Raw genomic sequence first — 25,417 nt, 5'->3', positions numbered from 1 at the left:
TAAAACAAAACTGTTACTTAGCTCCCACTCACGCACAGCCTTTTAACAAAGTTGATGGAATGTTTAAATTGAGTTACGATATTGCTACAAGGTTGTGTGTTAGCGGCTTATGAATGACCGCATGAAGCATGTGAAGCTAGAGATCTAATATAAATGCTGGTCTCAAATAATCTCCTGTCTCCAATACACGCTGGGTCTGCTGGCAAATATTGTAAATAAACACCAGAGGTGTTTAACTGAGGTTTTACCGTATATACAGTTTTCACACACAGTACCTTTATTCCCAGAGTTGTAATTTGATATTTACTTCAAAAGAAGTTAGGTAACTTTTGTTGACTAAAAGTAATAAAGCATTGGAACTAAAAAAGCAATATACATAAAAAAGGGCTGAAAGCTGTATTCACAGGTTAGCTTTGCAGCTTTGAACCTCAGGCACTTGTATTAATAGGACACAGTATTACAGGAGCAAATGCCTAATTCCCTACAATATTCATTCAAGCCACAATCTTAGATGTTAATTGCATTGTGTGGATACAAGTTGTGTTACTGATTATAAAGTGTATGACCAATAAAATAAACACCTGAGATTTTATTTCATATGGTTCATAAGAAAGTTAAAAAATTTGAATTTGAGTCTAATGTTCTTCTAAATGTAAGCATTTCTAATCTGGTACACTGGGCCTAAAGACCATTTAAAATCATGCATTTTTACAGATGGGGGTTCAATGGTTAAACCAAATTATGAAAAGTGAGTGTGTGTGTGGGTGGGAGAGTGTGTGTGTGGGTGTGGGGGCTGATTGCACACACCATACATTATACATGGGCTCTAGTTTTTGTTGACACTTGGAAGTTTGTCTTTCTGCCAGGATCACAAAACCACCATGCACACTGATGTTCACTCACCTGCTGTGTCACACTATATGGTGCATGTACTAATTACCTTGCCTGAAGAGTATTCTTGCTTGCTACGTTATTAGGAGGCTTAAGTTACTTGAGCTAGTCACTTAATCTCCTTGTGCTCCATCTTTCAGGTGATATGTTGTAAGTGATTCTGCAGCTGATGCATAGTTCACACACCCTAGTCTCCGTGAGTTGCCTTGGATAAAGGCGTCTGCTAAATAAACAAATTAAAAAATATATATATATATCTTAGAATGATCTAGGTTGGCCCTTATACAAATTGAATCATCTGATTTTATATCATTAACCACAGACAAAGGGTTTCTACCAAAGAATATCATGTTGATATCTTGCAAGCGGAATGCACCTTACGATACTGATATGATACGTCAAAAAACATGCTTCTGGATAGACATTGAAATCCTGTTCTGCAAGAGTAAATATTATTCTATATTTATATTACATTTTACATTCTTAGGACTTTACTGAAAACACTTCAGTTTCTTTAAGGTTCACTGCTATTTTTGTAGTCTCTCAAATGCCCTTAAGCTACATTTCAGTTTGTCAATATTGAGGCAGTGAAGTCAACTGCAACATTTCAACAGTGAAACTGCAACAGGGAAACTCTGCACAATTATAGCACAACAGGTATCTACATAATGCATCTCCCATGAGGACAATTGCCATTTCTTACTGTGCTTCTTACCATAATAAAAAGGTCATCTTAATTACTGGGCTGTTGATGGGATAATTGAATGTGTCAGTCATTGGAAATGTAAGTACTAGAATGCATACATAGAATTATTCATGAAAATAGTATTGAATTTCGGTTGTATGTAAAAGTCCTAGGTAATTTAAAGTGGTGGCATTTACGCTTACTTGCATTTGATTGACAATACAACTTACTTGTCAGTTCTTCCTAAAAGTCATAAAATATTAAGTAAGATGTGTTTTAATAATCAAGCATTAAGACACAGCATGGGGTGTGATTAGTTTGATCTAATCACACAAATAAAGGTGTAATGAGGCAAGACACAAAAAATACAGTATGTACCAATTTCAATCCATATCTCTCAAGTCAGGGCAAGAAGTGAAAACTCAGTCACGGTTTACTGTCTTGCACATCATCCACATCTACCAGGACCAATAAATATAATATCAGAGCATAAAATATTCATAAAATGGGAGCAGAGCCATTACTGAGTATAGTGTAACTGCTGTATCTGTAGCCTGCACTGTACTTCTGTTTTAACACAGAATGTAAGATTCTCTACCACAATAACAGGTATATAGATTGATATATTTGTAGTCTTTCAAATACAAACTTCATTTGACATTGTTTATGCTATATAGGAGTCTTCCACATTATAGTAATGTTTATTATAGAATGACATTGTTTGAATGGTGCTTTCACTTCTGTTTGGTCAATTTCCCAGTGCCACTGTATTCAGGTCAGAAGACCAGGAATCAGTGTTAAAAATTACAAATAAATAGCAGCATTGTTTTAGGTTTCTTTAACAGTTTATAGGAAAGTTTAAAGGCCCATGTGTTAAAGCTGAGCTTGTCTGATGAGGCAGCAGAGACTAATATACCTTCTAGAACAGTGGTGGCCAATACACCAAACACTGCCATCCATTTTGGGGGATCTCACCGGGCTCCACGATCCACCAGTAAGCTATGACCAACAATTATTAGTGGGATTTAATATAATCAGCAGTATGTAAATCAATAACATTATTCAGCAGGTTTCATTCGACTTTATGAAGCAAAAGTAGTTAAATGTATAGGGTGATGCAAAAATTTTGGCCAAGGCTATACTTTACACGTCTGAAATGTATAGCAATATAGTATGTACCATTAAAAATGAAGCACTCCTTGGGTCCAGTTTAATATTTATGCATTATTATGTATGTATTTTATGTATATTAGACACATATATAGCCATGAGGGGCACAGGTGCTTCTAAATCTATTCAGCTGGTAAAATTAAAACGCAAATTTAAAAATTAATTTTCTTTTAGGGTCTGCACATATTGCAGGAGCATGCAAATACTTTCTGCTTTGTATGACAAATATATATTCCAGTCCACAGACTCACGTTACCTCTGCCCAAGATATGTTGAAAGAAAGATCTGATAGATATTCACCAGCTATGGCAACAATGTGTGCTGTGCCAAACACCCTATGCAATGAACTTATGAAGTACTGCATTTAATTTGATATTATATGTTTTACAATATATACAGAATTTCTAATCGAATCTCTCTTATTTGTCATCTTTTGATAAAGGATGTTGGATGTAGTCCATGTGGATACAGAATTGCTATTTATTTATTTATTTATTTATTTATTTATTTATATGGAAGGTATGATGTTTATCAATGAACCAAAAAAAATGTGTGTGAACATATCCAGTGTAAAAGAAAGTCAAAAACATGAAGTGAAAAAACGACATAAATAAGCAAACACTACACAAAAACAAATCCAGGTTACAATTTTATAAACTTGAAAAAAAAAACAATCAGATACCAAAATTAGATCTCCTAAATGAAGATCCTGTTATGTTTGTTTCAAAACATATCAATATCCATTCTTCTTAGTGTGACATTAATTTATGTGACTTATTTATGATTTCATATTGTGAATAATTAACTCAGAACTATAGCAGTGGCAATTACATTTATATATTGAATGTAAATGAATCACTTTTTTTGAGTAATTATCTCAAGAGCCTGATGTAAATTACTGCAATGATTAGATTTTTTTTTTTTTTTTTTGTGGCACCCTAAGTTTAGATGAATATAATTGATCTATGAGTAACTTAGCATACATAAAATGTATAATTCCTTGTGATTAGAAATACAAAAGCCAATCTGTATTTTTGTTGTTGTATAGTAAACAAAACTATTTCAAAATTAACTCATCATCTCCTACCTTAAAGCTTGTTTGGAGACCATGATCCTATACACACTTGCGATTTAAGGCAGCCCAGGGCCACCTTTTCTCATATGTGAACGCTCCAAAAAACAAAAGGCTGCCCAGGGCCAGCCTAGATTTAGGCCGCCGTTTTCGATGTGGCCCAGGGCCTGCAATTCGAGACCAGGGCCAGCCTTTACATATGTATGAACGCAAAGCAGACTTAGGCCTTTTCGTATCACATGACCAATTAGATTTTCTATAATAACACGGAAAAATGCGGATTTTCTATGATGTCGGAGATTTTTTTGTTTTACATTTGGGGAGGGGCAAAAAACAGGCTTTTTTTTGTGTATTTGATAATAACCAAATCAACACACGTACCACATATAAACATTAACATGGGCAACTTTGCTTTACATTTACGTAAACATACCTGTCTAATAAAACTGCTTCCGGTATTCAAGTTCAGTGTTGAATGAGGCTTCAGTTTACTTCAGTCAGTATCCAGAGCTATTCAAAGATGCCAAAAACAATAACAATCACACCTGAAGATCGGATCAACGAGTTTGGCAAGGATGAATTTCATGACGATGGTAATGTGCTGTTTTGTACTTCATGCAGCAAGGCTGTAGTAGATTACACTCGTAGGCAGACGAATGTATAACACATGGCAAGCCCTAAACATAAATTGAATGAAAGGAAACGTAAACAAACAGCAAACTTAGAATTATTTTCTGTGCACAACGCCAGCGTCTCATGACAATCTGGCTGGAGAATGATGCAGCTCTATTTTACAATAGCCATCCGGATGATGAAGACTAACTCTGTGTTGTACTACCATTATTTATTTTATTTTTTTTAACAAGGAACTATTTGAAGTAAAAAAAAAAAAAAAAAAAGTTTGTTTGTTTTATTGATTGATAGCACTGGTAAGATTGTAACTAGCTTAGTATTTGAAAGTGTAAAAAATTGTATTTTCACTGTAACATTTCAATGCCTGTTATTGTGATTATTATTGTTTATGTTATTCTACTGGCGATAGAGCAGTTATTTATTATGTATCGTGCATGTTGTTGAGAAAAGATTAGGGCGCTTCCCTTAATGATGTTGCCGTAGCTACATGTGGAACAAGGGTTTTGTTTTAGCCATATGTTGGGTAATCTTCCAAGAGAAGGGGTAATGCTGATGTTCAGTCTTTACTTATAATGATTAGGGACTAGAGAATAATAATGACAATAATAACGAGTAAACAGTAGAATATTTGAACAATCGTGTTTGTAAACAAAGACGGTATTCAATCAGGTTAAACAAATATGTATAAATGAGAAGAAACATGTGTAATGTAAATTATATTAATGTTTATTGCAAATGGAATGAATGTTAAATAATATAGTTTATTTTTGTATAAAATGATTCCAGGTGCAACCGGTTATTGATTTTTTTTTTTTTTAATTTAATGCCGTATCTTTCCTTAGGAGGGAGCAGTAGTATAAGATGGTCAGTCGTGAACTTGTCTTGTGAATGTCCGTCCTTGTATGGACAGCCTGTTAGTCATCTGCAATCTGAGTGAAGTATCCATTACGAAAATAAATATCTATACATGTGAACACTAGCAGGTTTCCTGCATTCTAAATACCCCTGTGTTCTTGAGAGAATAATGTGATTGTGGGTGGGGGTAAGCTTGGACCGTCACCTTGTTACACACCATAACATTAAGTCAAAATAGTCAATAATATATGTTTTTTTTAATACTGTATATACCATGAAATTGCTACTGTGCTGCATTGAAAAAAAAAAATATTAATAAAAAACATCTGCTACAAATCAAGGATTACTGTATATCCCAGTAGCTCTTCCATTCTGAGTGCAGGTTATCGTTCCATTAAAAGGCGCCTTAAACCGCAAATGAACGGGGTTGCAGACCTAAATATGCGGCGGCCCTGGGCCAGCCCAGTAGTGTGAACGGGGTCGGTGTTTTGTTGTTGTTTGTGCTTCCTCATTCCAACATCAATAGCATGTAACAGAGCTGAATTGTGTTTGCTCTAACTGCTGTCATACAAGGGTCTACTGTACAGAAAGGTGTTAAAATGTCACATATTTACATGTGGATAAGTGCCAATTCCCCTATAACTGTAAATTGGGTTTGTTTCGGTTTTTCATGACATCATTGAAACGTATTGTTATAAAGTTTGAGCACAGCATGGTTCATAGCAAAAAAAATAAAAAGTTCGACTAAAGACCATTACAAGATGCTTTGCTAGTTCCCCACAAGGGCATTGTGCATTGTCAATGTGAGTCTAAAGGTAAGTTAGCAGTAGCAATTAAGTAGCCCATCACAATGCAGTTGTCAGCAGGGAAGCTGTAGATGATGAAACTTATAATCAAATTAGTCTGTCTCACATTGATCCTACAAAAAGTTCTTGTGTTATAACTAGAGATAGTTTATAACATTTGTTTTAGTTATCCCTAATTAATTCATAATTTATTTTTCAATCGGTTATCAGTAAATGTTATTTAAATTTGGATTTTTTTAAAAAAAATGTAACACATGAATGAAGTAGGGTTGTCAAAAATACCGATACTTTTATACTATCGCGATACCAGATTTCAGAAACGGTTCTGAGCTTGATTAATTATGCATTCGGTAATACCGAAAAACAGAAAGTATCGGAGCACTCTGTACTTGTATAATGATAATTGTGTGTTTGCGTCCTGCATGTAAAAAAAAAAAAAGCTTCCCTTTATGTCCGCGCAGGGACACCATACACTCCAGGTGGAAACAACGATAACGAGACAGCCAGGATTCAGGAGTAAAAGGTTAAGATGGAAGGCAAACAAGCCCAGCGGCCCGCGCTCTTAGAAAAAGAGAACAGCAGGAGTGCTGTGTGGAAATATTTCGTTTATGAAGCGAATGAACAGGGCAAAGCAAAAGATCCATCCAAGCCCATATGCAAACAGTTCTTTAAGACGGTACAAACAAAATGAGGCAACACCTCAAATTTAGCGAAGCATTTGGTGGACAGGCACGCTGACCTCTTCAAATAATTCAGACAGGTTAGCGACAGTGTAGATTATTGAATGAATGCATCACATATATACGTTAAAAATACATGTCCTCAAGAAAACGATGAGGAAATGTGAAATTAAGAAAGCAAGCTAACTAATTTAGCGCTAATATGTACAGTGTTGTGCTCTACTTGGAGTGATAGATAGTAATTGTCTGCCTTCACATTAATGTTACAAATAATTATCTGTCAATGTATCAAACACACTTCACAGATTTCTCTCTGAGGTTAGTCTAGCATTATTGAGGTCGCCACCTGGGCTCGGCCTAAGACGTAGTACACGAGAGCGGTATATCATAGGCGCATATGGCTGTCACTCTTGGAAAGGGGCGGACTGTGGCGTTTTAATTATACCCAATATGGGCATGTACGTCTGTGAGAATCTGACAGACTGCTTCACGTTGTGTGAGAGAGCACTGGATGGAGCAGACGCGCAGGATAGCAAAGAAAACATTGCCAAACAAAATAAAAAAAAATTGCTTTTCCCTTGTTTTTGATCATTTTCTTCTTTTATATATTATTTTGCATTTCTTGCGTTTTCTATAGTTTTGTTATAAATGGCTGTAACTTTTTTTCTGGTGTTCCAATTTTAATTCTTTCATTTTAGACATGTTCCCAAGACCTTGAAGTTTGATTGTAAAATACATTTTTTCTACTCAGAGCACTGAAAAAAATATTTGACAACAAATGTTCTTTTTTTCTAAAAAGCATATTTTATTTTCTCTTGCCATCTTGACATTCATTAGTTTTTTGTTTATTATTATTTATTTATTAACAGACGCCCTTATCCAGAGCGACTTACAATTGTTACAAGTTATCATTATTTTTTTACATACAATTACCCGTTTATACAGTTGGGTTTTTTACTGATGCAATCTAGGTAAAGTACCTTGCTCAAGGGTACAGCAGCAGTGTCTCCCACCTGGGATTGAACCCACGACCCTCCGGTCAAGAGCCCTAATCACTACGCCACACTGCTGCCCTATGTTTCTTTACTAAATTTAGTGGGTATCAAATCAAACAATGGATTTTTTATTTTCTGAACCCCCAGTTTGTGCTGATTTATTCCACATATGGTACTTACCTGAACCCCTGTAGTCACAGTTATAAGCACAAATATAATAATAGTAAAAACTTATCTGAGAACTTTTCTCTGTCAATAATGTACAGAGCACTCACCTGAATCACTTAATAAAAATCTCAAATTCATCCACTTTGTAATTTTACTTCATCCACAAGCAGAACTATTAAAGGGACAGTCAATCATAGTCCTACACAAAAAAAAATCCTTAAGTGATAATATGCAAATTACGTTTACTGCACCTGCACTGTTTGACCTAGAATCAAGATTGTTTACCTTTATTAAAGGAATGTTCTCTTATTTTGCATGTTAAGATATATTTTTTTTTTTTCCCGTGGTATCAAGGGGGATCGAGTATCGTGAAACTGGACTGGTATCATATCAAAGTTCAAAATTCTGGTATTGTGACAACCCTAGAATGAAGTAAGACAAAGTAATGTATTTTTTAAGAAATGTTTTTAAAACCGATTCTCAAATCTATTTACCCCATGTCTGCATTATCAGTCTCTCTGTCTGCTGTTAGCACTGGTTTATCAATCACACACACAGCAGCTGATCAAATTGGATTAGACTGAAGTAGAATCTCTGAAGATTATTTTGGGGCTCTTAAAATGTCTCAGGACAAAACTGATTTCTTAAAGTGAAAGGTTTTGCAAGACTGGGATTATGGAGTTTTTAATATAACATTCAAACAATAGTAGTCCATTTCAGTTTTTCTTTTTATACTTGCACTGGTATTTTAAAAAGATCAAACTAATTTGGTGTGATATATTGTGGACCTTAATCTTAAGAAAGAAACGTTGTAGAAGTTTGTGAACAAACCTCATGAATTGGCAAGGCCTGCTTGGCAAGACTCTGAGCTCAAGATAAGAGAGAGTGCAATCAATCAATGAGATCCCCAAGTAAAAATAAAATGGGTATTGCCATGAGACTAGCTTTATCGTTCCCTCTTCTTCAGAATTTGTGTTGGTGGCATCAGGATTAGAAGTTGCTAAACAAATAAAAAAATAAAAAGTTAAGCATATTGGGCTCTGTTCACAAAATCTTTAACCCAAGATTTCAAGAAAACATTAACAAAAATCTTTTTTTTTTTATTAAATAAAAAACATGCTCTTGCCACAGTACATTATACATTGTGTAATTGAAACTATTGTCAAAATAAGAAAGATGGTGCAGACACAGGACTTTCGAACATGAGTTTAAACTTGGGCACCATCAGGTCCAGACGTTTGCTTTCTTTTACAAAAAACAAACTTTGGTCTGAAGCAAACACTTAATACATCTAGTCCATTGTCATCTCAGCATTTATTGCATATGCACAACATCGCCTTGTATTGACAATTCCCATACTGCATAATTGAATCACTGTTTTTTTGTGCTGTATGATGGAGATAAGACACCTGACAGCAAAAGTTGCAGAAGATCAGTCACGCATCCTCACGAGGTTTTATAATCGAAGATTTCAGGGTGTGGCTTTATTTACATATTTACAGCTTTGAGCGATTTCAATGACTGCTCAGAGGGAGAGGGGATGCATCTCAAACTAACCAGGTTAAGGGTAGGTGTATTTTTCATTAAAATAGACAGCAAATAATTTAGCGATGCAAACTGTGATGTAGAACTCACCTTCATTATACGTCTCTGATTCATATACAAAAAAAAACCCATCATACTTCATAAATACTGGATATCTATTTCAGTTTTAAATTTGCCATGTGGCATCTTTCAAACTAAATGCATGATCTGGAATACATTATTGCGCACAGGTATGAAGTATGGGCTTTATATTATTTAAGAAAACTATATTTGTTATCAAAATTCTTCAGATCAGCACCAAAATGTATGAAGCCAGTAGGCCTATGGCATACTGTCTGTACAGTGTCACTTTGACTTCCTAAAAGCTGTATTGGAGAGATGTGATTTATAACCAAGTAATACTGTGAAAAGTTAAATAAGCCAATCAGCTCAAACAAGGCAGTCTTTGGAATTAACAAGCATTGGTTCCAGGAAAACAAACAGTACAAAACATACACACAAAAAGTACTTTAACTGCACTATAGGCTTTTCCTTATGAAGTCCTGTCAGCAAATTCAACAAATTTAAGGTTACTCCCTGTTAGAAGTGAATAATGTTGTTAAACTGTTGTATACAAATAACCACATAGCTGAATGAAAAAAAAAATTTTAAAAAAAGTTTTTTGGACTGCACACAGTGTTACAAAGCGCCATAAACATCTAACCAGCTTTCCTTAATTTGCCAAACTTGCTGACAAGACCTCATAAGGAAAAGCCTATAATGCAGAACCAGTACCTTTTTTTTCTTTGTACTTTTGTATAATTTGTGTGTTGTTTTGGGTTGTTAATTTAGCAGGTTGTCTTACTTTACAGTATCACTAACATTTAGGTATAAATCATGTCTTTCCAATACAATGTCCAAGGTGGCCATACACATGAAAATTATAGGTTTCTAACAAACAAAAACAGTTTTCATAAATAATATAAAGCCCATACTGCATACCTGTGTGAAGTAATTTATTTCAGATCATGTATTTTTAAGACCATCTTTTCTTCTTATGTCTTGTTTCAAACATACATATATATGCAAAAGGACCCCATACAGCTAATTAAGACATGCATGTTCACATTTTAAAAGCTTTAATATCCATAGCTACATTATTTATTGCTTATTTTATACAAGCAAAGTTATAAGAGTGTGAGGGATTGGTTAAAGAAAACAAATAAAATGTGAAAAGGCAACGTAAACCAACTGGATGGTAAACAAATAAATAATTACTATTGTGCAGAGACAATACTTGGGGGCAGTAGGACCATGTTGAAGCTACATGAGTCATGGTGGGCTCAAGTCCAAATTAATTAGTCAATTGGGTGATTTGTCAATTGTTTAACAATGTAATTGGTTACCATTTAAAATGTCTGTGTTCGTGAGGGTTTGGTTGAGAGTGATGGTAGGAGTTGTGTTTGGAGAACTGTAGAGTGAGAGAGAAAGACGGGGGAACTTATTATTACTACGGTGAAACTGGATAACAAACTATTGGAAAAGGTATTTGGACTACGGCTTGATTTGTGGTTTGGTTTTGAAGATGAAGTAACAGGCTTAGCCTGCCTTGTTATTAAATAGAGACAATTTCTGTTTAGATAGTTTTGTTTTGTTTATTTTCTTTTATTATTGTAAATAATAAACACATGCTACGGAGTTTCCTTGCATCCTGGTTGTCAAGTGTTTTGAAGAAGGAAAGCCTGTGACCAGAAGGTAATCTGTCACTATATATATATATATAATGATGATGTTTAAAAATCTGCATGCTCACATGTCTCCTTCACTCACCTATTGATAATGGGATTGGTTGTGCCTGCATTTTAAAGTAACCTACCTTCACTTCACTCAAACAAAGACTGAAGATGAAAATATAGCCTACAGTTGGAACATTCCAATATTATACAGTATACCTCTAAACACTAACAACTAATATCTCAGCTAAATGTGTTTATATGAAACGTGTTTCATACAAAGCCTGCAAGCTGCAAAATGTGTTACTTGCTGTCACTCAGCAATGGATCATTTGTAAAAATGATTACAGATTTGTAGGATCCAATATTGTGTAGTAAAATATCTTGTAAGGTTTGTTTTCTTCAAAAACAAGTTCCTTCTTCAAAATGTAAATCCTGACACAAAATGCTTTCAGACTTCTGGAAACATTATTGTATGTTCCAGAATCAACCAGGTAAGACATCTTGTAGGTCAGTTTGCAGGTTACTTTACTGAAGAGCACCGTTCTCTCTCCAGGACTCGAATGTTGGTTCTGAGTACACCATACAGATTCATACAGGCATATATGTATTTTTGGGACAAACCGGTGCGACTGTCTTGCTTGACAAAATACTGGCAAGAGGTCAACCAGACTTTGAAATAGGTGTGGCACCATTGTGTGGTGGGCAACAATGGCAATGAAAGAGGAGACATGTCTGGCAAACAGTGTGCTGATCGGAGATACAAAACCTGTTCCAAAGGGCAATCAAAAGTAGGTACGGTACAATTGAAGATATGTTAATCACTTCAGGACAAGTTACCATCACCTCCTACAAGACAAAAAATATTCTGCTGCAAAATAAGGTGGCGGTTTACAGAGGTACTGTAAAATCTAATACTGTACTTAAGGGTGAAAATCACTATTACAATATACAGTAGGATTATTGTCCAGGTATTTCAGAATTCAACAATGGTATTCATTTCAATTTTACTTTCTCCATTATGTAAACAACTAATACTGTAAACCTGTGTTGTGGACAGGCTGGCCGGTGGTGACGTCAGACCTGGAACAGTAACACACAGAGTGGTGAGTGAATTGTGAATTGCGAATTGCGTTGTGCGTCGGTTTATTATTAAACAGAAAATAAAAGATTGAACAAAACAGAACACACTTAACAAAACAAATGATGCATTGGCCATATTAAATAGAGAAGCAACACACTAATACAAACAGGTATCGTGCTAGTTTAAACTAGCATGCGTAGCAATTGTTTGCTTTTAGCTTTTTTAAAGTTTACTCCCTACTTTCTCTCTCCTGTTCTCCACTCTCAAACACACAACCCCGAGTGAGTGAAACATGCACCTATATGTACAGTTGTGCCGGAATTCAATTACTGATTAATTCACTTGAATCCCAGCACGTGAACTAATCTGTGTACTCCCCATGCTTACATGGTAATACAAATTTTATCTGCACGTGAAGTGATTGTGCAATCCTCGTGCCTAAATACAATTTAAATCACTTGTGCTATACAAACCCGTTTATATCCCGTGCACCAATACGTATACACCAACATAAACACACCACATGCAACATAACACACAAAATATGCACAGGGGCGCGGGCACCCCGCCACATATGTATATAGAGCAGTACATTGGGTTCTTTTTTCTTTATAATGTTCCCATGATAGGTGATGAGATTTGTGTAGAATAATGCATTCAGTACTGGCAAAGAGCCCAAGTGTATTGGCTGAGTAACTAGTACAAATGTGTGAGTACAGAAAAATGTGTGAGATACAGTTATTCATCCATTTATAGCATTTTAATGAAGATAATACAATTTAATTCTACAAGCCAAAAGTGTTTGTATCAACCATCACTTTAAAACTGTGAACTACATTTCACATTCAATCTATTATTGATAGGATTATTCAGAAAATTCTGGGTCATAAGAAATAGGTTATACGTTGCTTTGAAGTCTGATTTTAGTCACTTAATTAGATTTTTTTTTAATAAGGCCATATTCCAGCCTATATTGCTAATTAGAGGACACCTTGACGTTGTATTGTGGGATGGAAAACAGAATTGATTAAACATAAATAAACTGACCCCCTAAATTACTTTCTTTCCTGCCCGTTTCATTTACAGTACTGCAAACTTTACTGGTAGTTTTGATTAAGTCTTAGGAAGAAGATATGTTGGTATTTTGATTTACAATTCCCTTTTGTCTCTTACAGGTGCAGATTCATAGGGGTAGATGTGAACTACATTTCATATCCCACTGTAATACTAACATTGCATTCCTGTTAAACTGTTTCTAAGACTTTCTGTGTTCTATCTACTGTATTTCAGGTATTATGAGTGACAATTTATTTGAAGCAGATAAGGTAAGAGTCCTACTATCATGACAAAAAGGGTGGTATCAATGCAATTAATTATTCATGAGCTGATCAAACACCAAACCACCATTTGAATGTTTGTGAATTACAACAGACGCAGGAAGTAATGTTTGGTGGAGTGATAATAACACAGCACCAATCTTACCTCCAGTTTTAACACTGGTGTGTGAATCAGGCCCATACACGCATAGTTTAATGAAAATGACAGCTAAAAAATGTTTTTAGAAGTGATATACCTTTTCTACATCTCTCCCAGCTTTCTTGCAACTCTCAACAACATATTTTGACAGTAAGCAGGAGCTGTGGTGGTTGCATCTGAAAAATGTATATTTTTTTCAAGCCTTGGAAGGTGGAAAGGGGTGCATAACTACAACAAAAACCTACCATGTGCACCTTGAAGAATGATTCCTGTTTCCCAAGTTGGACAACGAAAGCTTAGTAACAAAATACAGGAAACTGATTAACATTTAATCACGTAAGGATATCTCAGAATCTTCATAGAGTCATTAGATATGTTCATTTTAAACATGCTGAGGTCAGGGCCGCCATCAGGGGGGCACAACCCTGACAGTTCTCCTGGGCCCAAGCTCTGGGGAGGCACGGGCCCGAGCTTTATTTATTGTTTTAATTGTATTGTCAAAACACATTTCCTTACGTCCTGGAAATATTTTCTTACTCTACACCAATAATTGTTGCATTCAAATCATACCGTTAGCTTTAAATGTTTTTTCCCCCTTTCCTTGGGTCATATTTTTAAAGGGGCAACGAACCTGTGTGGGTGCAATTCGTTTTACAATGTAATATATATATATATATATATATATATATATATATATATATATATATATAATAATGTGTGTATGTAGCTATAACTTCTAGCTGTATACATTTGTTAGTGTCCGCTGAAATTACTTAATTCACAAGATTTTTCTTTTTGTTATTTTCTAAAGCTAATTAATTAATGTGTAGTAAATGATGATGTTGTTACAACTAGAAGGTGTAAACACTGTGGTTACTTACGACTGCAACTCTCTCTATAGCTAGCTATGTATAATTAAGAGATCTGTTCCAAAACAGTAAAAATGACAGGCCTACACACTTTAAATTATCGCTACAGATTTACTCCTTAAGGGTAACGTTAATATTTTTTGATCAAATCCGGTAGCTACCTGTCATGTAACCCTAACATGGACAACGACTATCGCCATAGACTTAGCTACATTGGGCAATCAAAAATGTTAATTTTCTGAAAACAATGGAAGTGGATATATTGCGTTTCATAATGGAGCTCTCTCTCTCTCTCTCTCTCTCTCTCTCTCTATATATATATATATATATATATATATATAATTTATATATATCTCTCTATCAGTATATCTCTCTATCTATAGATATAGATAGATAGATATATATATATATATAATCTATATCCCCTTCTTTGTACAGTATTCCAGTTAGTTTTTATCAATCAGGAATGTGCAGGCGATGTATTGAACTGTGTCAGTCCAGTGACTGTCGTCTTGTAATATGCGCTGTACCTGTTGTAACTCAGTAAGTCTTTTGTAACTTTGGCATCTTACTGTCTCATGTAAGCAGCAGATTGAAAGGGGGTCGGTTTGGCACCCATCACTCTCCCCAAGCCTGCTGAGACACCAAAGTTACAAAAGACTGACAGTTACAATAGGTACAGCTCATATTACAAGACGATAAATGAGGAATGGGGGAATAGTACAGAATCAACAATTACAAAACTAGGTACTAAGTGAAGTGTGACGGTGCAGTGGGTGTGGAGGTGGAACACACATCAGAGTCACTTTATAGAGGTGAAAAACCTCTACCACAATGGTAGAGGGTGAATTTTATTAAAAGGGAAACACAATCCAAAACAAAAGTACAAATCATAAGTCCCAATAAAGCACGTCCCTCTCGGCTCTTTGGGTGCACTTGTGGGGTGGTGAAAACTGCAGGTGCTCAGGTGCTGAAGTGTCCAGTTCAGTTGTGCGGGCCGTGTGATGTCCAAGGTGACGAGTGCTGGCAGTAGTGCGGCAGCTCCTTGGCGTCTGACCCCGGTCCTGACGATAAATAAACACATAGACCACCACCAACAAACAAAACAAAACAAACACACAGCTCAGCAACACAGGCTTACTATTACCTCAAAGGCCCCACACTTACAGAATGACAGCCCTTATATACTAGGAGACTCCACCCCATGATCAGTGCGACTCAGCACACCTGCCAGTTGTCTAATGCAGCACAGCTGATCACAGTAATCTTGTCCCCTAATATGGTCATTCCGCCCTGCACCAAGATGGCCGACTTCCTTTTCCGCCCTTCTCTCCAAGCCGGCCCGTCTCTGAACAGGCGTGCAAGTACCTCTGCTTAGCGCCCTCTTGGGTCGGGAGGGAGATTTGCAGCTCAGATCCTCACGCTCCCTGTCACATGAAGTTATCCCTGTTTTGCTAATATAGTTTTATTTTCCACTTAAATGTAACATCAAGATTTAATCCGGTTACCATACGGTACATCCAAAGTTACACCAATGATTAAATTATTATTATTATTATTATTATTATTATTATTATTATTATTATTATTCATGTGGTTACATTGTTTAAGTTGTACAGTTTTGTATAAAAATGTATACACTTCATATATTAAATGTGTATTCATTTGTCGTATCTGTGGTTATCTAATATATTTTTTTTTGTCCTATAAATTTCTCTGGACTTTGAGCGGACAGTGGCCTTTTACCATGGAGGTATCATTATAATTTTATGTGTGTATGTCTACATGTTGAAGGTCACTTTCGATCTGGTACGAAATTGCTAAATATTGTAATACTTACATTTTCACTCTTCATATTCATGTTATGTATCATCTTAATTTTAAGAGGTCAATGTACAATAATTCCAAAGGTTGAACTGCAAACAGCTATAAATGATGTGGCTCAGACTTCAAGACTAAAGAGGACAGTCTGACCCCCAATAGCAGCATACAGAGAGAAACCAGCAGAGGTCTTTGTGGGGAAATTGTCATTAATTAGATATCACAAGTGAAGTGTTTGAGGAATGAAGATTTATAAAAATTACAGATCCACTGGTCTCTATACTCAAAGCATTTTCTGCAGATTTGCTGTTATTGACACGTTTTTCTAAAAGGAATACAATGCAAGAAGTCACAGCACATATGGTATAGATGTTGTGTACGAGGAAATCATTCTTCCTAACTTTTACGGCTTATGTAAACGTTTACAGCCTTCAGAAAAAAAAATATGCTAATACAGAATTTGCGGAAAATGCTTTGAGTATAGAGGCCATTGTCATTAGTTCTTCAATATACCTCAGTGTACCAATATACATCATTGTTTTCCAAATTCCTGATGTCACATTAGGTACAGATCATCCATTCTCAGTGTAGATGTACAGGGCCGTGAAAAAGTATTTGCCCTCTGTATGATTTTCTGCATTTTTGCATATTTTTGACACTGAATGTTATCAGATCTTCAACCAAAACCTAGTATTAGATAAAAGGGACCATGAGTGAACAAATAACACAAAAATTTGATACATATTTCATTTATTTATTAAAGAAAGTTATGCTCCACCCAATGCCCCTGTGTGAAAAAGTAATCGTCCCCTTAGACTCAATAACTGCTTACGCCACCTTTAGCAGCAATAACTGCAACCAAACGCTTCCTGTAGTTATTGATTAGTCTCTCACAGCGCCATGGAGGAATTTTGGCCCACTCCTCCATGCAGATCTGTTTCAACTCAGTGACATTTGTGGGTTTTTGAGCATGAACTGCTCGTTTCAGGTCCTGCCACAACATCCCAATGGGGTTTAGGTCTGGACTTTGACTAGGCAATTCCAAAACTTTAAATTTCTTGTTCTTCAACCGTTCTGATGTAGACTTGCTTGTGTGTTTCGGATCATTGTCTTGCTGCATGACCCAGCTGCGCTTCAGCTTCAGTTCACGGATGGATGGCCTGACATTCTCCTGTAGAATTCTCTGATACAGAGCAAAAGTCATGGTTCCTTCAATGATGGCAAGGCGTCCAGGTCCTAATGCAACAAAGCATCCCCAAACCATGACACTACCATCACCATGCTTGACCGTTGGTATGAGGTTCTTACTGTGGAATGCAGTGTTTGGTTTTCGCCAGACATAACGGGGCCCGTTATTGACTCATCTGTCCACAGAACATTGTTCCAGAACTCTTGAGGATCATCCAGGTACTTTTTGGCAAACTTGAGACAAGCATTCATGTTATTCTTAGTGAGCAATGGTTTCCTCCTTGCTACTCTGCCATGAATCCCATTTTTGCCCAGTGTCTTTCTGATGGTGGAGTCATGAACACTGACCTTAGCCGAGGTGAGAGAGGCCTGCAGATCCCTGGATGTTGTTCTAGGGTTCTTTGTGACTTTGTGGACGATTTTACGCCTTGCTCTTGGAGAGATTTTGGCAGGACGGCCACTCCTGGGAAGATTCACTACTGTCCCAAACATTCTCCATTTGGACAATATGGCTCTGACTGTGGTTCGGTTGAGCCCCAGAGCCTTAAAAATGGCTTTGTAACCCTTTCAAGACTGATAGGCATCAACAACTTTTTTCCGGAGGTCTTCAGGGATTTCTTTTGTTCATGGAATGATATGCCTCTAGAACCTGTGTGCTGACAACTTCATTCTGATGGTAAGGGCCAAAGTTAGTCAGATTTATATTGGGCAGGGCTAGCCCAAATCAGGCCTGGTTGTTAACCAACGTACTCAAACAGCTGACCCTAATTATCCCTTTACTTGGGTTGAGTTAACTAGGGGGGTGTCACAAAGACGGCCGGAGTGGGTGGCGTCAGACCAGATGCAGGAAGTAAATAAACAGAGAGATGGGGTTTTGGTGAGGCTGAACGCGTGATCGCGTTCAGCATTTAATAAACAGAACAGAAAATAAAAGGTTTGAAACAACAAAAACACAGGACACGGCACTACACGCCAAAATAAAGAGACAAACAAAACGACTAAACACTAAACAGACGGTGCAGGACAGACGAACAAACACGGTGAGTGAAAACACTTAACTATTATTATTATTCTTCTTCTTATTATTATTATCTTTGCCTCCGTCTCCAATCCCGTTCTCCACTCACCGAACACCTAACCCTGAGTGCAAGAAATGTGCGTCTATATATACTATTGTGCTGGGATTCAATTACTAATTAATTATTCACTTGAATCCCAGCACGTGAATTAATTCTGTGCAACCCCGTGCTCACATATTACATTTAACCAGCACGTGAAGTGATTTGTGCTCTCCTCGTGCCTAAATACAAATCTACACTTTAAATACACGTGAAACACAGACCCGTTTATATCCCGTGTACCAATCTATACACCAACATTAACACACGCAACAACACACAAATGCACACAGGGACGGGGCACATTGCCACATATACCCCCCCTTGTGCGCAGCACACATGGCCTCAACGGCCACCTCCCCCCTTAAAAACCCAGCAGTCCAGGACAAAGTCTCGGGCTGGGAAGGGAGGCTTCAGTGGGCCCTTGGCTGGCAATGCTGTCAGCACCCCTGCCGGTAGTGGCACGGCTGACAGCCTGTTGGTCCCGTCCTGCAGCGAAAAAGCTGCAGGGGCAGGTGGTCCCCCGACCTCCCCCTTCTTCATAGCCGGCAGCTCCCTCCCGTGGGGCTCCGGCCACCGTACTCCCTGCGGAGGTACGGGCAGCAGAGGCAGCTCCTGCTCCTCTGCTCCGGGCGGTGGTGGAGGCAGAGGCAGCTCCAGCTCCTCTGCTCCTGGCGGTGGTGGAGGCAGAGGCAGCTCCAGCTCCTCTGCTCCTGGAGGTGGTGGAGGCAGAGGCAGCTCCAGCTCCTCTGCTCCTTGCGGTGGTGGTGGCGGAGGCAGAGGCAGCTCCTGCTCCTCTGCTCCTGGAGGTGGTGGAGGCAGAGGCAGCTCCTGCTCCTCTGCTCCTGGAGGTGGTGGAGGTAGAGGCAGCTCCAGCTCCTCTGCTCCTGGCGGTGCTGTCTCCCTCTGCTGTGGCGGCTGGGCATGTGCACGCCGTGCTGCCTTCAGCAGCATAGCGAGAGGCTGCTGGGGGACACCAGCATCCTGCCCTTCTCCCCCCCAAAAATTTTCAGGGGGTTGAGCCTGTAACTCCTCCCCTTCAGGCTCTTGGGGCTGAACCAGCAGGCATTTTCCCTCTGCTGGTGGCTTGGGTCCCAGGGCTGTGGAAGCCCCGACTTGCCTCCCTTTGGGCTGTGGACGCACCGACTCCTCCCTTTTGGGCTGTGGACGCCCCGACTCCTCCCTGTTGGGCTGTGGACGCCCCGACTCCTCCCTGTTGGGCTGTGGACGCCCCGACTCCTCCCTGTTGGGCTGTGGACGCCCCGACTCCCCCCACTCAGGCGTAGGACGTTCGGGCTCCTCCCACTCAGGCGTAGGACGTTCGGGCTCCTCCCACTCAGGCGTAGGACGTTCGGGCTCCTCCCACTCAGGCGTAGGACGTTCGGGCTCCTCCCACTCAGGCGTAGGACGTTCGGGCTCCTCCCACTCAGGCGTAGGACGTTCGGGCTCCTCCCACTCAGGCGTAGGACATTCGGGCTCCTTCCGCTTGGGCTCCTCCCATTTGGGCTGTGGATGCTCAGGCTCCTCCCATTTGGGCTGTGGAGGCAAAACCAGCAGGCATTCACCCTCTGCTGGTGGAGATGGGGACAGCAGGTACTCACCCTCTGCTGGTGGAGATGGGGACAGCAGGTACTCACCCTCTGCTGGTGGAGATGGGGACAGCAGGTACTCCTCTGCTGGTGGTCCTGCTACCTGGGCTGCTGTTCCATTTATGGTTGCCTCCAGGTAGCTGAGGACAAACTCCACACCTTCCTCCAAGGTGTTTGGGGTGTGTTCCTGCTGATAGGCCTCCCATCTCTCACTGTCCATCATCCACAGGGCCCGGACGACCATGGGCAGAGACTGGGCCTCCAGCCCAGCATTCTCCAGGAACCAGCCCCGCAGTTTGATGGCGTCTTCTGCCATTGACTTTTTTTTTTTTTTTTTTTCCCCAAAACAATATTTGTATTTTTTTTTTTTTTTTTTTTTTTTTTAATCCAGACCCCTCCTGGTCTGACGCTTGGAGGCGCGGCTATCCCACGAAGACACCACGTGTCACAAAGACGGCCGGAGTGGGTGGCGTCAGACCAGATGCAGGAAGTAAATAAACAGAGAGATGGGGTTTTGGTGAGGCTGAACGCGTGATCGCGTTCAGCATTTAATAAACAGAACAGAAAATAAAAGGTTTGAAACAACAAAAACACAGGACACGGCACTACACGCCAAAATAAAGAGACAAACAAAACGACTAAACACTAAACAGACGGTGCAGGACAGACGAACAAACACGGTGAGTGAAAACACTTAACTATTATTATTATTCTTCTTCTTATTATTATCTTTGCCTCCGTCTCCAATCCCGTTCTCCACTCACCGAACACCTAACCCTGAGTGCAAGAAATGTGCGTCTATATATACTATTCCTCGTGCCTAAATACAAATCTACACTTTAAATACACGTGAAACACAGACCCGTTTATATCCCGTGTACCAATCTATACACCAACATTAACACACGCAACAACACACAAATGCACACAGGGACGGGGCACATTGCCACAGGGGGGCAATAACTTTTTCACACCTGAAGATTGCATGTTTGATTACCTTGCACACCAAACAAATGAAAGAAGCAACAAACTTTGGTGTCATTTTTTCTCTCAGACTCCCTCTATATACTACTACAACCCACAAAAAAATCTGACCAAATACAATGTGAAAAATGTGCATAAATGCAGAAAATCAGTCAGGGGACAAATACTTTTTCACAGCACTGTATATTAATTGGTTATTATTCATGTTGTAATTTGCTCTTTGTATTTCAGTTACATATAACAGCAATCAAAGGAGGAGATTTGCCTGCGTTGAAACAGTGTACCCAATGCTGCACTTGGTACCATTATCCATTTTGCCAGCCAAGCAAATATAAAGAGGAGAGGAGGGGAGGGGGGAGTAGGTGGGTGACATCCAAACTTGTAAATTAAATTAAGTTCTGTTTGCAATTTTGATCTCCTTGTCTGTTTCATAGTACTTTTGACAGGAAAGCAGGACTCCAACCAAAACAGCTAAATAAGTGCTTTGAAATAAAACAAAAACCTCACCTTCAGACTGCTGTGAATGAATAACTGTCTTAACCTCCACTTTATTTATCAGGGGTACACAACTCTGGGGCCAGAAGGTTTTCGGTTTTCGTTCCCCCTGAGGCCTTCATTACCTGATTTGAATTAATTTGCTTAATTGGACAATTTTAACCCTTTTATTTGCTCTTAAGCAGTTGAATTTTATACTTGATGTGGGATTTTGACAATTTATCCATGTGTGGGAAAATTGAACAAGTTCAGTCCAAATGTTTATCAATCAGAGAACATGGGGACGTCAATAAATGTGAGTGTATATATATTTTAAAAACTGATTGCTCATTGGTTTACGCAAGAGGCCTGTATTTTTCTTTTACATCGACATTGAAATTGTAATTTCAGTTTGTATTTCATTTAGAATATGTAAATACGTGGCACAAGGATATTTACCCATGACATACAAAGCCTATTAGCATATGTGCCACACAAATCCATGTTGGGCCAGGTTACAAGCACTTGTAGAAGGGATGCTCCTTGTGGGATATTCACAGACAAAAAGCTGGTCGACATGATTTAACCAAAGGGACTTAAACAAAGGGATGATCATTCAACTTTGATAAATCAATTAGCATATGAGCTTAAAGGACGGAACAAAAAACTGGGATGAAAATAAGATATGAGTGACTAAACTACCTGAATAAAACCAACTTCAGCTTCCTATATTTTATTGCGAATACCTAGGCTAACCTGAACAGACATGTAAGCATGTCAATTTTACATTGTAAATAAAATGAGAATGGCACACATAATTCTTAATTTAACTAATACAATTTGGTAAATGTAGATTGTGTGAAGCTATCTCCTTATAAATATGTACCATGGTACTTGAACCACTGGATTTTGGAACAAGTGTGAAAAGTACAATGATACTGTATAAGATAGGTATCTCAAAGTAAAGCACACACAACATATTACAATACATTATGAAAACACATCATATGTTAAAATATGAACAGCGAGTTTTATTTTTAAACAGTGTGTTTTAACTGATAAACATCTAAGAACACTTTAACTGGTCTCAATTTTTTATGTATTTTTTTGTGTATTTGCATAAGAAAAACGTGAGCTGTTTTTGCTTCTTTGACATGGGCTATTAATCATCGGGGAATAAGTACATACAAAAACATATGAATGTGTATATCTAAATAGTTTAGAAATTAATTATTCAAATAGGTTTACTGTATTTGAATCAAGATGAATATATGTCTTTGTTCATGGGTGAGGTTTTGTTAAAATACAAAGAAAATACATCATAAAATTAGAAGGTTGTTTACAAGGTACATTCTGTCAATGTGAGCCAGCTGAATTGAGAGGAGGGCCCTTCTCATAGTACTTGTCCCAGGCCCCAAAATTCCTGGCTGCGGCCCTGGCTGGGGTACACATATTGCCACTGACTACATAGACAAATGGTGCTCATGCAATTGAGCAACTTTCTCTTCATCAAGATCACAGCAAAGGCAATCACTGAGGCTGAAGTTTTCTTAAAGGGAATGCCAGTTGCTCATGATTTGCTATCCTATATTGCCTCCCACTGTTTCCTTGGTCAGCTGAAAGAATTCCACTGGCACCCTGCTCAAATTCCCTTCAAAATCTCAACATGAAGTGGATGACGCAATCCTGATCAAATTGATAGCACTTTGCACTTTATGTTTGAATTTTACAGCTTTTCATTAAAATCGTGACCTTAATGTATTCATATAATTTGAGCCATATGGTGAAGTTAAGGTGTATTGACATTTACTTTTATCAAACTATTTATTTGAAATACATATAGTAAATATGGACTGGAGAGGAGGGCTATAGTAGAAAATACATTGACCCGAGGGAAGACTGTTAACGACAGGGGACTATAATGCCTTGAAGCCGCAAGCTGAGGGCATTGCACCCTGGAGGTCACAATAGCCTCCCTGATGGGCATTTAATTTTCCACTATGGCTGAGTCTGCAGTACATATTTATATATGAATCAGTCAAGAAAATAAGTGAGGCAAGGTTGGATATTAAATACAAATATATGTATTTTGTTTAAATATAGCTGATGCAGTATATGTAAATAAATATTGACATATTTTCTTTAAATATAACTGATACAGCATAGGTAAATAAATAAATAACAGAAATAAATAATATAAAATGTTTTTGAAGTTCTTACCATATAGTTAGCAATGTTTTTCTTCATGTCCAGTCTGGTTTTCCGACTGCTGCATAATTCTGTTTTAGAAAGTCAGAAAACAGTGACAGTGACGTTTTAATCATCATTTTAGTGTTTGGAGCATCTTTCTTTTGTAGTATTAATTTTCTGTCAACTCACAGAATCGGTGTTCAGCCATTTTTTCTTGTGAAGAGTGCAGGGGAGAAAGGCTTTCCTTTGAAAAGATGCAGGACTGACAGTGATGTGAACCAATCGCATGACAGACCAAGACTATTGACTGGTAGTGTAGGGATGTTAGGGCAATAGTTCAATCTATGATGAGGTTTTAACCAATCACAGGCCAGGATTTCCAATCACTGATTCATATATATATATATATATATATATATATATATATATATATATATACTGTATATATATATACACACACACATACAGGTAGTGGACAAAAAAATGGAAACACCTGGGTAAACGAGGGACACCAAGTATATTGAAAGCAAGGCCTTCCACACAGGTGTGGATCATGCGTTAATTAAGCAAATAACATCCCGGCATGCTTAGGGTCATGTATAAAAATGCTTGACAGGCCTGGTTGTCTATAATTATGGCTAGCATGGCTGCAAGAGGAGACCTCCGTGACTTTGAAAGAGGGGTGATTGTTGGGGTGCATTTGGCAGGAACTTCAGTGACCAAGACAGCTCAACTAAGGTGTCTAAGGTGATGTTGGCATGGAACTCCGAGGGAAAGACATCATCAGCAAAGGGCAACAGTGGGCGGAAGCGCATACTCCAGGATTGTGATATCCGTGCATTAATTCGAAGTGAAAGGCAAAACAGGTGAGCAATTGCAGATCAATTGACTGCAAATTTCAACCTGGGGCACGAGCAGCCAGTTTCATCAAAAACAGTCCGCCGAGAACGCCACAAAGCGGGATACCATAGTGGCCCAACGCCCTATTAAGTGACTTTACATTGGTGTTTCCATTTTTTCTCCACTAACTGTATATATATATATACACACACATTTAATGGATTTTATTGGAAACAAAATAGCAATATTTTTAAAAATCTTTAACTGCATTGACATAGGTATTTTGATCAGCTGAATTATCTGTCAGACTAAGAACATGTCCATATAGCCAACAAAGTACCCAATAAATCAGACCAAGGACAAAACTGACAAACCATGCGTAAGTTTCCATGGCATGAGCTGTCAGCAGAAATAATTTAGCTTTAATGTGAGCAGTATGCAAATCATGTATTACTAATGCAAAGCTATTTGCACTTCTAAAGGTGAATCAAAAGCAAAGTGGCTTTTTTCAGCCAAAGACAGAGCAATCGGGGTGACCATAAAGATATTACTGCAGGACAGTTGTTCAGCAT

Source organism: Acipenser ruthenus, chromosome 4, assembly GCF_902713425.1.
Source record: "Acipenser ruthenus chromosome 4, fAciRut3.2 maternal haplotype, whole genome shotgun sequence".
NCBI classification, from domain to species: domain Eukaryota; kingdom Metazoa; phylum Chordata; class Actinopteri; order Acipenseriformes; family Acipenseridae; genus Acipenser; species Acipenser ruthenus.
The sequence above is the reverse complement of the archived record's forward strand: the minus strand, read 5'-3'. Positions refer to the sequence as shown.